Raw genomic sequence first — 18,254 nt, 5'->3', positions numbered from 1 at the left:
TCATCATAACCATGTTGTAGGAAATCTAAATGTATTTGTTGGACATGGTGCTTAACTTGAACAACAAAGGAAGTACATGAGGTCCACATGTGTCATGTCCAACAATTCGATTTAAACTTAATGAGTTGAACAACAAAGGAAGGACATGTGACATGTTTATTTTGGTAATAGAAAGTTCTACCCCGTGAGTTGAATCAATTTAAAACAAGGAACTTGGCAGAGTTTTATGATGTTGATTTAGATAAAAACATATTGGTTCAGGCCCCGTTTCACACAGCAAAAACAGAGAAAAAGAGAGAAGATACAGAAAATATTAGAAGGAAAAAGTATCTGCAAAGTTACTCTTGTTATTCCTCATGCAAATAAAAAACTCGACTACAAGACTATAAATACCAAAAGATGCCTAGAAACTAGGACCACTACTACTATCTATTCGGTAACAAACCATGCACTATTTGACTCCTAAAATTACTGCAAGACTAAATCAAATACTCTAAACAGACAAGACTAAAATGCCCTTAAATAAAACATGTGGCTTTGACTTGGTTTTGGATTAACACCAACAAAACAAACTTTACAACTGAAGACTAACTACTGAATGACTCTGGTTGTCTACGTTCAGTTGCCACAATCTCATTTTTCAATAGAAATGTTGAAAATTATGTTTCCCCCTTGTACGTTATACAGAAACAGTTACAAGTACCCAATGCTTCTAGCTAATGGGAGCAATATATGGCCAAGTATACTAAGTTCATCCCTCCTTTGCCTCCAGTTAAGTGAAGAAATCCAGGTAGACCTGCAATTAAAAGAAGAAGAGATTCAAATGAGAGAGCTGGCAAACACATTGTCTCTAAGGTAACGTAAGGATATTTTAACAAATTAACATGCAAACTAGTTAAAAGGTCTCCTAAATTAAGAGCAAGGAAAGGAAAAAAGGTCAGGGAGGATCCAGTACAAGAAGAGACAAGGGAGGTACCCATGGCAGAAGATAAGAAGGAACTGCTCATGGCATAATAGAGGGGAGAGTGCCCAATTTAGTAGATACGATTGGATTTGGATTAAATTGTGTTGTGTCAAGTTTAAAACTATTTTTCATTGTCTTATATATGTTGTTTGATGTTGTCGTATGCAAACATTATGTTGTGTGTTAACATATGTTATTTTATGTTAAGTTGTATTCTTGGAATTATGGATTTTAGTATATTTGGATTCATGAACATTTATACTCTTATTTGTTTGGGAAATTATATGAGGTTTGGGATTGGAATTACACTTTTTTATGGTCCTAACATGTCACTGGAGGTCCCAAAATGGTGAAGACAATAATTGTTCAAAAAGGTATGAATAAAAGATTAAATTTTCACGTGTTTATTGTACTTTTAAAGCAGTTTCTACCAGTATGTTTTTTATAATTCATAAAATATATAAAATCCAAAAAATAAATCTAAGAATACAAAATGTACAATTCATTGTTTCTAATGAATTTGGCTTTTGAAAACAGAAATGCACCCCTCTTTTATTTGTGACATGACTATATAAGTACTCTTTACACTTGTATGTTGACTTTGAGATAAAATCATATATTTCAAACCCGCAAAGAAGTATAATAAATAATGTGTTTTCAACCCATTATAACTACCATTTATAGAACGTGGGCTATACAACAATACAATGCTTCACATGTATCGTATTTGTTCATAAGATAATACAAAATGCATGTTCTACTGCACATGACTTACAACACCAGATCTAAACACACATACATATCTACAAGTTATACTAGAACACAAAACTCACTTCCTTCAACCTACCTTCATACTCCTATAATCGCTTTAGCATGAGGAAGCTTGTGAGGATAGCTTCGTAACTGATGCAAATAGACCCCACTTCATATCTTTGTTTGACTTCTTCACAATAGCAACTTCAGCTTGGAGATTGGTAAGTGTACCCTTCAGACGAAAACAACCAATCTCATACATCTTTTTCATTTGCGATACCTAGATCTACAAATCGAACAGGTGATATCGAGGTTGGTAAACGGGGTCGTCATGCCATTGTTTAAGTCCAAATACTAGTCGTTATAAAAGATTCAATTGGAATATATTTTGATTTTGCGTCGATCGGTATGGAAGACGAAGGGTTTAACCAAAAAGGGTTTGTTACGTAAATGGGTAAAAAAGTTGTTGGTGGTATGCCATTTTAGGATTACGATATGGAATTGTTCTCCAAGCTTAAAAAAATTCTGGTCCACATAAGGGCCACTTGGCAGCCACGTCACACGTTACTATTTGCTTATTTGGAATATATATCGTCTACATTGGGTAATATGAATTAATAAACAAGTTAACACAGATTTCATTCTGCAAATAATAATAATAATAATAATAATAATAATAATAATAATAATAAATAAATAAATAAAAATGCTGATGTAAAACAAATACCAACAATTAATGTTTTATGTAGCCTACATAAATAGGCCAAAGGGTCTTCTGTATCCCAAATTCAAATTAGAAAGTCTACAACCTAATTGAAATAAAAAAAATTAGTATGTCAAAAAAGTTTGATTATTGCTTTGGGGAAAGGTCTTATATTAAGCGTTTTTTTTTTTTTTTTTTTTTTTTTTTGAATGTTCCATCTTCAACTTTCTTATAATTTGATAAGTTAACAGATTAGTAATTCAAGATATATTATGATATCTATACATGAGTTTTTTTTGTTAAGCACCTAATAATACATTATATATTTATTTGGTTTAATTAAAAAATCATAATGATTTCTATTTAATAATAAGGATGTCAATCTAAAAAGAAAAAATTTAATATAAATATCCTAAAATTATTTAATATAAATTTAATGGGTGTCCATGTATACCTTTTAATTCAATGTGGAATCGTTGTGTTTTCAAACACTCTCTAACTCGCTGTAAGGTCACACTTTATGATCTGATGAGTCAAATACATAACAGACTGTTTACCAACGCCAACGCCATCAACAACTTGATCAACGACAGTGTGATCCTCATGATCTTAAGTGATCGTTTGTATATTATGTAGATATACGATAAATATATAAAAAGATACCTGATCCATAATCTTAGTGATTACGATCAGACCTTTACATAGATTATAATATATCCCCAAAATAGAGGGATCTCCGTTTCTGTAATCGTATATATTATACTTTTAGGGTTAAAACCTAATAGAGCTTTGTGCCTCGCTTTGTGCGAATTTTCTCTTTGTAAGAACCTTTTCTTAGTGAAAATATCTTTGTGATCATCCTTGTTCTTCTATTTATGTTTACTCCTTGTTCTGTTTGTTTGTTCTTCATTATTTATAGTCGAGTGCATCCGATCAATACAAACCTTCAATTGGTATCAGAGCAGGTTTATGATACATTTAAGTTATCATGTCTTCCTCTTATAATCCAAAGTTGTCTGTTGTTAACAAGATCCCTCCTTTCGATGAACATAACTTTGCAATGTGGAAATCAAAGGTTATGGTTGTTCTTGAAACCATGAACTTTGATATGCTCAACGTCGTCAATAATGGTCCACACGTTCCCGTGTATCAACCTATGTTTAACAACGCTCCTGCTGGTCCCATTGAACAAAATCCAAAGACTAGCTATGACGATGATGACAAAAGACTTATCAGTGTTGATGTTAAAACAAGGACAATCATAAGAAATTCTCTTCCTTATCATGTGTGTCATCTAGTTCAAAACTATGAATTTGCTCAAGAGATGATGGAAATGCTAATTGTGGCTTATGAAGGCACTGTGTAAGTTCAAGCAACAACCATTAACAATCTCAACCGAAGATACGAGCATTTCTTTGCTCAATAAGGTGAGTCTCTAATTAACTATTTGGTGAATGATATGCGCAGGTTAGGGATTGTCAAGCATTCCTCTCAGTTGGTCTTGAAGCTCTTTGATTCTCTTGGGATAAGTTGGGAACATCACATTGATGTTCTCAAGAACAGTGAGAAAATACACCTCATGGATATCAACTCTTTGTTTGGAAATCTACAAAACGACGAAGAAACTAAAGCTCTTCGTAAAGACATCATGAGTGACTCTAACAAAGAAAAATTTGTAGCCATGTTCTCTAGAAAAGAAGTAGCCAGTCTTATCAGCAACTCTGATGATTATGCTCAGGGTGAAATAAATAATGACGAAATCCCTAATTACCTAGTTTCTAGTGTTGCACTCATTGTTAAACGCTATGGAAAAAGCAGATCTAATGGAGCCAGAAGAGTTCGGCCCAAGGGAAATAACTCAGGAAGAAAGTATAACACATAGAAAAGAAATTCAGGTAATTGCTTCAACCGTGGTAGCCCTGACCACTTTGCCAGGGACTGTAAAGAACATAGAAAATCTCAAATCCCTGAAAGATATGATATCATGTATAAGAAGTTGTTGGCACACATGAAGAAGGAGAACATCTCTCTACCAAAAGCTTTTATCGCAAACCATGAGGAATCTAATTTCCATCTTGGCCGATGTAAAAAGACTAAAAAACCCTTATCTATTTCTTTTTTATTTATTTTCTTTTATTTATTTATATTATTAAAACAATTAACTAATCATTTGGTCCCATCTACCCCATTCCTACACCTTCACCCTTTAAAACCAACACTTTTAAGTAATTAGACACTCTCTTCCTCTCCATCTCTCAACCTCAACAACAAAAAACTCTTACGACACTAGAACCACCGAAAACCACCACCGACACTGGAGAAGCAGATCTGGATGTTCCTTATCCGACTGCACCCCCACCAACTTCACTTGATATCTCTTCCTTGCTCACATTCGAAAACCCTAAAACACTACTATCTTAGCGTTTCCTCCTCCTATCGCTGGAAAACACCTCTATCCTATCACCATCGGAAACCATATAACTTCATCTCTCATCTTCCTAAACCACCTCCCTTCACATCTCGTTTCCCTGAAACGCCACATTTGTTTTCTCTGTCAGATATGTACTCTATCACCGACATCCTTTTCTCTCGCCATTGGATATTAGCCCACCACCACCATATCTGCACTCTACCACTAACAACCTATCTTTTCACCTGATGATGTATTGAATCGAGAATTATAAAGTATATCAGAGTGATTGAGTAAACAAACAAGGAGAGTAAATAGAATCTGGTTTCAGCTCATATTATGCTTTCAATGTTTACAGAGAGAAAGTAGACAAGTCGTATTTGGATTCTTTTCTAACTCTAAGTAAAGTCTCTATTTATAGGAGACATAAAAGCATACAAAAAATTACAAGGACTAAACACTAAGTTTCGACATAAAGTGCCTTGTAAAATAACATTACAGACTTCGACATATTACAACCAAAACTTCGACCCTTTCAATCTTAGACGAAAAATGAAACATGTGATGGAGAAACTGGATAAGGTGAATAAGAATAAAAATAAACTAATTCGTAATGGAGACATAGCCTCCCTCACCCGAGCGACATTTAATCATAATCATCGGATCAAGAAGGTATCACGTATAACATGTTAATATTCTGGGAATTTTCCAAGGCATGTAAATGGGACAACCTACATGCTTACAAGTTTGCCAAAAGGAGGCATAAGCAATTATACAAGAGAGTTCAACAAGGTCAGAAACAATATTATGGTGCAACAAAAGGCAACCATGAATGTCGTCAATTACGAAAACAATATACGAAGCAAGGGTTGCAACAACTGAGGAAAAACAAAGCATGTGGAAGAGAAAAAGTTCTCAACGAATAAGTCAATATGAGACATATCAAGACTAATGATCAAGAAGCAGATGGAGTTCACAAAGGGTTGAGTACTGAAAATGCGAGGGCATTAATTGTCAGCTCAACATGGTACGACGAATAGGGGCTAGTGTTGAAGGTCATCACTAGCCCATGAAGCTTAGCCTAATAGAGTTTAGCCCTTTACCCAAAAGATGTTATAATGTACTAGAATGGTCTAGAAGATTCTAGAGCATCGTAAAAGCCTATGGAATATTCTAGAACATACAAGAAGACTCAAGAATATTATAGAATGAGATGTAAGACCCAAGAATGTTATAGAACGTTCTAGAAGACCGTGGAAGACACAAGAACATCATAGACTAATCCAGGACATTATAGAACATTTTAGAAACATATACAAACTTGTAATAGATATAGAATATGGTAGATAGTTCTAGAATAGTCATGAATGTATGTAGATCTAGAAACTTATTATATGGAGGTGGAAACACCTATAAATAGGTGTGGAGCTCATTTGCTCCAAACCAATCCCAACGTCCAAGTATCCAAGAAAAGCCTCGAAGAAAGTAAAGTGTGGTGGTCTCTGAAATTGTAAGTTCTTCTTAAGTGTGTTAATAATATCAAGGATAATGGACCCACCGACTCCATTAGCCCATCATAATTCATTATATCATTATAATCACGTTGTAATTACTTAGTCTTAGTTTAGTTCCTATACTTACTCCTGTAAAAGTGGATCTCCACAACCTCTGTTGTAATCTGCCTATAAATGGCGTGTACACTTTTGAATATAGATAACTTACAGCATACAAATATTACCTTTTATATGGTATCAGAGCGTCTTCAGCTCCTCTGAGCCACACTCGATCCATTCCAAACCCTAATCACTCACGACCATGTCTTCCCTAATTGAAGTTACCTCTCACACTCACTTTCCTATCAAACTCACAGCAACAAATTTTCCCGTATGGAGAAAACAAGTCATGGCTACTCTCATAGGCTTGGGTCTCGACAGCTATGTTGATGGATCTGAAGAAGCTCCATCAAAAGTTCTAGCCACTGATACTACCAAGGACAATCCAGCGTATAAACCTTGGTACCGTCAAGATCAGATCATACTTGGAGCCCTACTTGGAAGTTGCTCCGATACAATCCAACCAATCGTGTCATCTGCTGAAACTTCCCGCCAAGTCTTCAAGCGCCTCACTGATAGCTATGCCAGTGTCTCTAGATCACGCATCATATCGCTTAAATCCAGACTCGCCAACAACCCTAGAGGTTCCCGTCCAGTAGCGGAATTTCTTCATGAGATGAAGACGATTGCTGATGAATTAGCCCTGGCCCAAAGCCCAATAGAGGAAAAAGACCTAATAGTCCACATCTTGGGCCAACTCGGAGAAGATTACGCTCATATCGCAGCCGCACTCAAAATCAGAAACACTACCATCACATTCCCTGATCTTTTTGACAAACTTGTTGATCACGAACGCACGCTCAAGGAAACCCAATCAACCCCAGTCATCACCACTGTCAACAACACGCAGAAACAACAACAAAGGTTTGCACCAAAGAATTCCTATGACAACCGCTATGACAGCAGATCATCAAACAGGTTCAACAACTCTGGACCTCGATATTCTCGTGCTCAAGGCTCATCTAATGGTAACAATGGTCCTCTGCGTGGTAATCGCAGCTCATCTTACTGTCAATTTTGCAATATTCCTGGCCATGATACTAAAGAATGCAGGAAATTAGCACTTTTCTTGAAAGAAAACAACATTACTCTATCTATGACAACATCTTCTCCAACCGTCAACACTACTACAACAACGTCCACATCACCAACACCTCCATGGATGTTTGATAGCGGAGCATCTCATCATGTTGCGTCTAACCCTGCTTCGTTTCACACACTTTCGAAATATGGAGGACCCGATGAAATTGTATTAGGAAACGGTAAAATTCTGCCAATATCTCATACTGGTCATACACTCATCCCCACTCAAACTCGTTCCTTACATCTCAATAACGTCCTGTTTGTTCCTAAATTAAAAAATCATCTTGTGTCTATTGCTAAACTATGTAAAGCTAACCAAGTCTCTGTTGAATTCTTTGCTTCTTATTTTTTGGTTAAGGATCTTCGCACGGGGGCGTGTCTACTACGAGGAGTGAACGTCAATGATGCTTATTATGCTGCTATTCAATCACTCAAAAGCCTCCCTCAACTCAATTCTGTCACGACATCATCCAACACTATCCTCTCATGGCATCACAAGTTTGGTCACCCCTCTATCAAAGTTTTGAAGACTCTTCTCAATAGTTTAAATTTAGACTCTCATAAAGTGTCTACTAGTTTGTTTCATTGTGATGCATGCTCTATTAATAAAAGTCATAAACTACCTTTTGGTAGTAATTCTTTCACTGTTACTAAACCTCTTGAATTGATCTACTCAGATGTCTGGGTCCAGTCCAAAAATCAAATGATGGCTTTACCTATTATATTATTTTTGTTGACTATTACTCCAAATACACATGGCTTTTTCCCATGAAACATAAATCGGATGTCTCTGCCATATTTCCACAGTTCAAAACAATGGCTGAAAAATATTACAATACTTCCTTGATCTCTCTCTTTACAGATAATGGAGGTGAATATGTAGCTCTTACTTCATACTTACAAGAACAAGGCATATCTCACTTTACAACTCCACCTCATACCCCGGAACAAAATGGTGTCGCCGAGAGACGACACCGTCATATTGTAGAAACTGGACTATCTTTACTTCATCATGCCCATCTACCATTGACCTTCTGGTCTCATGCATTTCAAACCGCAGTGTATCTCATAAATCGCCTGCCTACACCCATTCTAAACAATCGATCCCCTTATCAACAATTACACAATACCACACCAGCTTATACCAAATTAAAACCTTTCGGCTGCTTGTGCTTTCCTTGGTTACGACCTTATTCTTCCACAAAACTTCACCCTCGCTCAACCAAATGCATTTTCCTTTGTTACTCCACCTCAAAGTCAGCCTACAAATGTTATGATCCAGCCACTCACAAACTATATCACTCTCGCCATGTTCTTTTTACTGAACACATCTTTCCTTATAACACTACCACTACTCACATCACCCCTCCTCTACCCACATCAGATGACTTTCTACTCACCACTACATCTTCTATTATACCACCCTCTGTTCCCAGCCGTCCATTACAAGTCACACCTACTACCATTCCTATCACACCACCAGCTGCACCCAATAATCCACCACTTATAGAACCAGAAATACTCGAACCAGCCAACCCACACACACCACAGGCCGCCACACCACAAACACCACCAGCAGCCCCCTCATCTCCTCCATCACCTCAAATCCTAGCTCCACCGCTTCGCAATGATCGTACCAGCCCCTTCCCACCTCCTAGAAATCGCAAACGAAATTCTAAATACTTTAACCCCAATCTTATCAACTCCACTACACTTCACCCGCTTCCATCTACTCTTGAACCCACAACTCACACTCAAGCCCTCAAAGACTCCAAATGGCGCAATGCCATGGATTCTGAATTTAATGCTCTCTTACAGAATCAAACCTGGGAACTAGTTCCATCCAAATCTCACACTCCGATTGGTTGTAAGTGGGTCTTCCGAATCAAACGAAATCCTGATGGTTCCATTGCCAAGTATAAAGCCTGCTTGGTTGCCAAAGGTTTCCACCAACAATATGACAAAGACTACTTTGACACATTCAGTCCCGTCACAAAACCTGTCACCATCCGAACTGTTCTGTCTATTGCTCTCTCAAACAACTGGCCCCTACGTCAACTTGATGTCAACAACGCCTTTCTTCAAGGCACCCTCCATGAAGAGGTCTATATGACTCAACCTCCCGGTTATATTGATTCCCAATTCCCACATCACATTTGCAAACTAAAAAAATCCATCTATGGTCTCAAGCAGGCTCCCAGAGCATGGTACACCGAGCTCACAACCTTTCTTACTCAGTTTGGGTTCATCAAATCTTTAGTCGATGCCTCTTTGTTCATTTACAAAAATCACAAAACCATTTGCTACTTCCTAGTCTATGTGGACGATATCGTCCTCACTGGTAATGACTCCACCTTCCTAACTCACTTCATTTCTGCCCTCAGCAATAAATTCTCCTTAAAAGATCTTGGTCCTCTTCACCACTTTCTGGGTATTGAAGTCATTCCTACCACCACCGGTATTTTTCTATCTCAGCATCGGCATATTCATGATATTCTTACCCAATTTCATATGGATGGAGCCAAAGATGTTACTACTCCCCTTAGTGCCACTGAACCACTTGTTGCAATTGACTCTACTCCTACCATTGATGCCACTCCATATCGCAAACTCGTTGGATCTCTCCAATATCTAGCCTTCACTCGCCCGGACATCTCCTATGCTACAAACAAACTCTCCCAGTACATGCATGCTCCACGCCAATCTCACTGGCAAGCCCTCAAAAGACTTCTTCGTTATCTCAAAGGCACAATTCACTATGGCCTTTTCCTCAACCGTAACTCTCCTCTTCAACTCACGGCCTTCTCCGATTCCGATTGGGGTGGTGTTCACGACGCAGGTAGGTCCACAACTGCTTATATTCTTTATCTTGGATCTAACATTGTTTCATGGCGATCTACACGTCAAAAGTCGGTATCCCGGTCCTCAACCGAAGCTGAATATAAAGCCTTAGCAAATGCAGCGGCATAACTATCTTGGTTAAAGAATCTACTGCACGAGTTAGGTATCACAGTCAAAACAGCACCCACTCTATTTTGTGATAACACTGGTGCTACCTACGTTTGTGCAAATCCTGTGTATCATTCACGTATGAAGCATGTAGCTCTTGACTACCATTTTGTACGAGAACAAGTTTCAAGTGGTCATCTACGAGTTCTTCACATTCACTCTCAAGATCAACTAGCTGATATGCTCACCAAGCCCTTATCTAGAGCTCCGTTTTTGCGCAATCGATCCAAGATTGGAGTATCCGATGGATCCTCCATCTTGCGGGGGCGTATCAAGGATAATGGACCCACCGACTCCATTAGCCCATCATAATTCATTATATCATTATAATCACGTTGTAATTACTTAGTCTTAGTTTAGTTCAGTTCCTATACTTACTCCTGTAAAAGTGGATCTCCACAACCTCTGTTGTAATCTGCCTATAAATGGCGTGTACACTTTTGAATATAGATAACTTACAGCATACAAATATTACCTTTTATAAATAAAAGTATTGTTGTTTCCCATATAAAGAGTCGTGTTCAACAAAACATCTGCAAGTTTACACAAATAGTTACAAAAAAGAATGACAACTAAACTTAAGTTCATACGTCAAGAAAATTTTCTTTTCAACTTGAGTATTTTGGTACTCTTTATAAAAAATGATACAAATAGATTATTGTGGGTGTATGTTTTGCAATAAAGTTTGTGCAAGACATAAAAAAAGGTCTAATTACCAAAGCTGCTTGGAAAAAAAATACACGAAAGAGAAAAGTAATGGTACGGTATAGAAAAAGGGGGAACAAATAAATTATATAATTTGGCCACATCAAGAGAATAGCAGTGCCATCACTGGATAATGCTCTTTTGTAAAGCCCTACTTTTTTTTCATGTTCATTCATATATGCTATTTTGACAGAGGTTTAATAGGTTCAATAATGCTTGTAGATTTTGAAATCAACTTAAGTGCATATTCATGTATATCATTATTCTAAGACTAACATACAAAAGTTACAATACTATAACCACCAATCCAGCCAAAGTGAAAAGTCATCCAATTCAAATATATGAAAAAGGGTGATTAGGCAAAACTTTAAAGAGAAATCAAGAAATATCAATTCAAACATTTCGTTTAACTCCATAATCTTTGTTTATTGTCGGGTGGTGTTCATTTATCTCAAATCTCTTATCATTTTATTGTTGTAATCTACATATATGGAGATTTCAGGTTACTATGTTCATATATGTGACCATTCTGTCTAGAATTAGGACTGTGAACCTTTTATGACTTCAAGTTTTTAACAAAACAAAAAAATGACAGTTTACAAAACTTAACACTTCTAAGTATAATAAAATATAAAAACAAATCATCTAGGCTTGATATAGTCAAAACCATTAAATTAGACATGTTTCTCATTCTCAGACTCCATCGAGGTAATCTTATGTGTAATAGTCAAAACAACAATAACAAACTTGAAAATAAAATTAAAATCAAATATTGATTCAAGGAAAACAACTAAAAGGAGAAGAAAGTTCACATCCAACACTAAAATGTCTTTATACCAACACCAAGAACTAAGTATTTACCTTTTTTGGTCAATCAGTGGCAGCAGCTGGCAACAAAAAAGAAGCAACAATTGAAATGATGTAGCGGGTCGGAGGTTGGAGGGGAGATATAAGAGAAAAGATCCAAGAAAGGGGCTAGAAATTTGGGATTTCAAAATAGAACCCTAGAGGTTTGGTGTAAGGACTTGATGGAACTGGACCGAACAAAACTGGACTGGACTGAACTGGACAAATTGTTCATATAGACGTTTGGCAAAACTAGAATAGACATGGACAAAACATTAAATTACTAAAGTATCCTTAGTAAAAAAATAATTCAATATAACCTATCCTCGATAAAAAAAAAACATAACTTGCATATATGAGGATTATCATACTGAACTAATAATAAGATTCTATTTATTTATTTATGTAAACAATACAAAAATCAAATTACAAAGATGTATTAAACATTAACAAAAGAACATAAATCGTGGCTTTAATTAGTTGGTGAACTTTATGCGCATAAGTAAAAAATGAACAGACCTATATTTATGTTTTTTATCATCTCACCGACTCAACTTATCCACTAGTATTCAAACCTTCGTTTTTGAATTTATTTGTTTATCATCTTAAAGACTAAAAGCTTATCCACACAGAACTTCATATGAATCCTCACTAGTTCATCTCCCGACTCCTCCTCCTCATTCCTCGTTTATCTGCCTTCAACCACTATATCCTCTCCACCTGATACTCACCTGAATCGTCCACCACACTACCTATGGGATGATCTAAAAAGGAAACTACTCTTGACCGAGGAACACAACAGAGCATTGAATTTTATATTAAGATTCATGATAATTAATCAGAATCAGGAGAGGGATTACGAATGGATTCGAGGGTAGTGCAGAGGGTGATAAAGTGGTGATGCACTGGTGGTGATGGTGTCTCATAGTGGAAGGTGATAAGTAAGCTTCATGGGAAACGATGGGATAAGGGGAAGTGTGGACGGTTGAAGGGGACTTTGGATATTTTAGTCATTTTTGTTTTTGTCCCGGTGTGTTCCATCCGTTTTGATGGGACTAAAATTTCTTTGATTAGTCCCATTGGACTTGGTCAAATCCCAACCTGTTCCTGTCCCAGACCCGCCAAACGCCTTATAAAAAAAATTGTTCTGTTCTGTTCTGTTCTGTCCTGTCCAGTTCCACTCACCAAACGCTGCCTAGAGGTTGGGAGATGATAGTGATGTTGATGGGAAAAAACGGTGGTAACTTTTTAGCGGCCACAGACAATTTCAGAGGATAAAGGTTGACTGATTGGATGAAACTGAAAATTACCTTTTGAAATTATAGACCAATCGAGAGCACTGTATGATTGGATTGAGATTCCAATCGAACCCATCAACGAAGGATACACAGAAACATACATCAATGATGTGTTTGTAGAGGAAGAAAGAGAAATCATCATCATCAAATTCGCCCGCCTCTAATCTTTCGTAAAAATGGAGCCAGTATCGATGACGACCGGTCCACTTTAATGTTTTGAGGTTGTAATTTGATAATGTATGTTTGCGAGCCCTAACTTCTTCAATTGATGATGTAGGAGGAAGGAGAATAAAAGGGTTTTTATATATAGTAATGACACGTAAGAATATTGTCAAAATACATCGACCACCAAATCTGTTATATCTTTTTTCTCGGGCGGTGTTCAGCGCCCTTGGCGACTGATGGCAACCTCCGTCACGAGGCCCAGTCCCTGAACGACCGGTGGCGACCGGTGTTCAGCTAATCTTGTACGAAAAAGGTGGATTCAATGTACGAAGAAATTGATAACTACGAAATTGAAAGTATAGTTCTATTGAAGTAGGATGCGATAATTGCATTTAATGTACGAATAGTGTATTGATTATAGAATCATAATTGCATCTCGTTATTCCCGAAACCCTAACGAATACTAATCGTATTTTCAAATCATCAAAATACAAAGAAATTGGAAGTAGAGTTCTCTAATTGAAATACAAACATACCTTTTGAAAAGATTGATTACACCTTCTTGATTGATTACACGTTCTCGCTACTTCGTCCTTGAAATTCTGTGTTGCGGAAACTGAAATTAAAAACAAAAATCAGATCAGAATTATTGTTATAATTTCATTTCAACTACAAAAATGTAGACTCACTCACCAGATTCAATCACAAATTCAACGTAACTGCAGACAGTTGATCGTCGTCCCATAGAAGGGGGAATTACATATATGATTTTGTTTGGGGAATTCTAAAAAAGTATCCAAATTGCACTTTTCAAATACTTTTAAATGTCATTGAATTTTGTATGTCTTGTTGAACTAACTATTTCATCGGTCATTTATAGGGTTATTTCCATAAAAGACCTTATATTTTGACTTTTTATTTTTTTAGACCTAAAATTTTTTTCTTTTCTGAAAAAGACCTAACTTTTACCTGTTACTTGTTATTTCAGACCCTAACAGGTCATCAACAGGTAAATTAGGTATTTTTGTTTCATAAAAGACCCTATATTTTATAGTTTTTTTCATTTTAGATGTAAAATGTTTTTTTTTTCAAAATAAACTCAACTTTAAAATTTGTTATAATCTTCAAGACCAAATATATATAAGGTACTTCTTGACTACACCGAAAAAGAAAGTATACATGTATAAACTAAAAAATATTATCTAATCTATTATCTTTTGAACTAATATAACCTAGAAGAATTGCAAAATTTTATTTTTGTCTAAAAGATATAATTAAACTTTATCTTGGATATATATTATATCATTAAACTTGATATATTGTTTATAAAAAAATGTTATTATTACCGCTAATAAAAAGTTTGATATTAATTTGATATTTTTTGGTAACATTGATAATACATGGCTAGGAAGAATCTTTTAGCATAATAACAATTTTTTTTATTTGTAGAAAAAAAAACATACCATTTAATTTAATAAACTGTATACAAAATAAATTTTTTTAGTTTGTCTAGTATACCTATTTCGTGAGTTTGGACATATTTTCCTCTTTCACTTTTCTATATTATTTTTTTGCTCGAATTGTTTAATCAATTTTTTTAGAACAGTTAATAAGTGCACTCACTATCATACTCATAAACCAAAGTCATAGAATATTTTGTAGCATTAGCTCATTATTGAATAATATGTTATAATTATATCAAATACATATATAAAAATATTAATCCTAAACATTCGTAATAGTTTTGTTTAGATATATATCAGATTCAAGTTTAAGACATTCTTAAAAAATGTTAACATCACATATAAATACATAAAACTATATTATGGGAATGAAACCATTTGAGCATAAGTTAAAAATCCAAATAACAAAAATGATACCGCACACTTAAATATCCAAACACATGGTATTTGTATATCGCGGTTATTAATTCTTAAGTATAATCATATTAATTACCAAAATAAAATTTAGGATTTCATTTAATTTAAAAAAGCTTGAAGGTGTTTGGTACTCAATTGGTTATTGAATTTATGATCTTAAAATTATATAAAATCTCTTTTGTGCTGTTAGGAAATTTGACTTCACATGTTTATGTATTCAACTCCTAGCTTTTGGTAATTGTTTTAGACAACTGAAATCGAAAAACTAATTAAACCAATAATATAAAAAAAAAGTTTTGGAGCTAGCAACTGTAAATTTTCCCAAATGTAGACAAAACATTTTGTTATTATTTATATTACACTCGTGAAAAAAAATTATACTATACAACTTCTTTGTATATGTAATGGTTTAAAAAAAATGTTTCATGCGTAAATCAATACGACGCCAAAAGATGCAAAAGTTAAATCGTTGTCTATTATTTAAATTAAAAGAATATAAGTATATTTTTTATGCCTTGACGAAATTAAGCTACATGAACTTGGTGTTGTGAAGAAATAGCTTTTACAACTCCTTTTATTTGTATAAATATACATGGACAAAGAATTGTCCAATTATAAATAAATGTAGGCATAATAATTACATTGTTTAAATCGATGTCTATGTTTAAACTAAAAGGATATAATCACGTTTTTATACAACTAGTCTTGAAATAAAAAACATTTTAGGTCTAAATTGGAAAAAATTACTAAATGTAGGGTCTTTTATGAAATAAAAATACTTCATTTCCCTTTTGGTGACCTGTTAGGTCTAAAACAACAAGTAACATGTAAAAGTTGGGTCTTTTTCGAAAAAGAAAAAAGTTTTAGGTCTAAAAAGAAAAAAAATCAAAATATATGGTCTTTTATGAAAATAACCCTCATTTATATATGCCGGTTTTTGTCTCACCTATTTTTTTTGCTTTCTAATTTGATACATAATTTTTTTATTATCTATTTATATATATATTGATTAATACTATCCTATATAATAAACAAATATATTATTATCAAATTTAATAATTATTAATTATGAATAACTATGGTCCTTTTAAAAATATATATTAAAATAGTTGTTGGTGTGGCCATAAGATCCACATTTGAAATAAAATTAGTATTTTATTTTTATAAAGATGATCGTAAAAACTAACATGACATAATTGAAAGATTAACATAATTGAAAATGAGTGACATTGTACTGAGATGGATAATCTTAGAAAGTTTGCAAATTGTTATTTAATATTAAACAATGCTTTTGTTTTAATATTTTATTTATTTAAACTATGTTTACTATTATAATATCGGAAATCTCCATAAAAATCCTAATATTTTGACAAATTTTTTAATAAAGTCCTAAATTTTAATTTTTTAAACAGAAAAGTCCTGATTTTTTACATTTTTGAATAGAAAAACCAAGAAATCGGTACATTTATTCACTTTAGCTCTTTTTCATCTGTCCAGTAGGTCATGAGACCAAATTGTTAATTTTTCCAAAACAATGAGATTTTTCTGCTGACTCGTAAAAAATTCATAAAATGTATAAACGTAATTTTTACGTATTTATACCTATTTTTACGTATTTATGTAATTTCTTAAGTTTTTATCTGTATGTTTACGTGTTTTTATTTATTTTAAATGTATAAACATATTTCTTACGAATTTATATGTATTTTTAACCATTTACATACTTTTTTTTATGTATTTTTATGTGTTATTTTTTATGCGTTACATATTTATATGTATTTATATATTTATATGTTTTTTAGATAGATGTTCATGTATTTTAAATGTATCAACATATTTTTTTTTACGTATTTATATGTATTTTAAGTATGTTATATATTTTTTATGTATTTTTATGTGTTTTTTATGTATTACATATTTATACGTATTTATTAGTTTTTTAAGTTTTCTATATGGATGTTTACGTATTTTTATGTATTTTAAATGTATAAACATATTTTTATATATTTGTATGTATTTTTAAGTATTTTACATATGTTTTGTATTTTTATGTGTTTTTATGTATTACATATTTATATGTACTTTTACGTATTTATGTATTCTTTTAGTTTTTTATGTAGACATTTATGTATTTTTGTGTATTTTAAATGTATAAATGTATTATTGTTACGTATTTATACAAATACTATTTCATCTAATTCACACATCTTCTTCGAGTATATGTAGATGGTTTTCCTACATACCCATATATTTCAAGTTTTTCCCATTTGATGTTTAATTTCAAGATAAACCGAAACATCCTAAAATATTGACATAAAATTTCGTTTTATTCATAGAAGAAAAATCATCAATTACTTGTTTCAAAACTGATACATTACATTCAGAGCATAATTCCTAGAACAAAGTTAATGTGGAACATGAAGTGTGTATGCCATGCAGTCAACCCGAACTCTTCTAATTGAAACCAAGATACCTGAAACATAAACTGAACATCGTAAGCACAAAGCTTAGTGAGTTTCCCCAAGATACCACGTACCACACATACTTTTAATCATATATTGGGCCCCCGCCCTCCATTGGGCCTCGCCCGGTCTCGAGTCTCACTCGGTCTTGGGCCCCGCCTGACATCGAGCCCTGATCTGCATCGAGCCCTGCTCGGATTACCGATTTGTTATTCGCAGGCCTCACCTGTCACTGGGCCTTGCCCGCTATACACATACAATAGATCATATAATCATGCTAACACATAAAATGAGCATAAACACTAACATATATCCCAGTCATCGGGCGTTGCCGACATCGAGCCCCGCCCGATACATACATAA

At 34.3% G+C, this 18,254-nt stretch overlaps 1 long non-coding RNA gene across 1 annotated transcript; it reads right to left on the bottom strand.

The window, feature by feature from the left end:
* Positions 1-337: 337 nt before the first annotated feature.
* LOC145156552 (uncharacterized) lies at positions 338-14,379 on the bottom strand. Its single transcript, XR_013736789.1, has 3 exons — positions 14,243-14,379; positions 14,086-14,165; positions 338-796 (listed from the first exon to the last, which is right to left on the bottom strand). It is a non-coding gene; the product is annotated as an uncharacterized LOC145156552 (long non-coding RNA).
* Between the last annotated feature and the right edge of the window lie 3,875 nt (positions 14,380-18,254).

This window comes from Lactuca virosa, chromosome 2 (genome assembly GCF_052849685.1).
Source record: "Lactuca virosa cultivar CGN04683 chromosome 2, Lactuca_virosa_CGN04683_v6, whole genome shotgun sequence".
NCBI classification, from domain to species: domain Eukaryota; kingdom Viridiplantae; phylum Streptophyta; class Magnoliopsida; order Asterales; family Asteraceae; genus Lactuca; species Lactuca virosa.
Note: the sequence above shows the minus strand (reverse complement) of the source record. Positions and strands in the feature narration are given on the sequence as shown.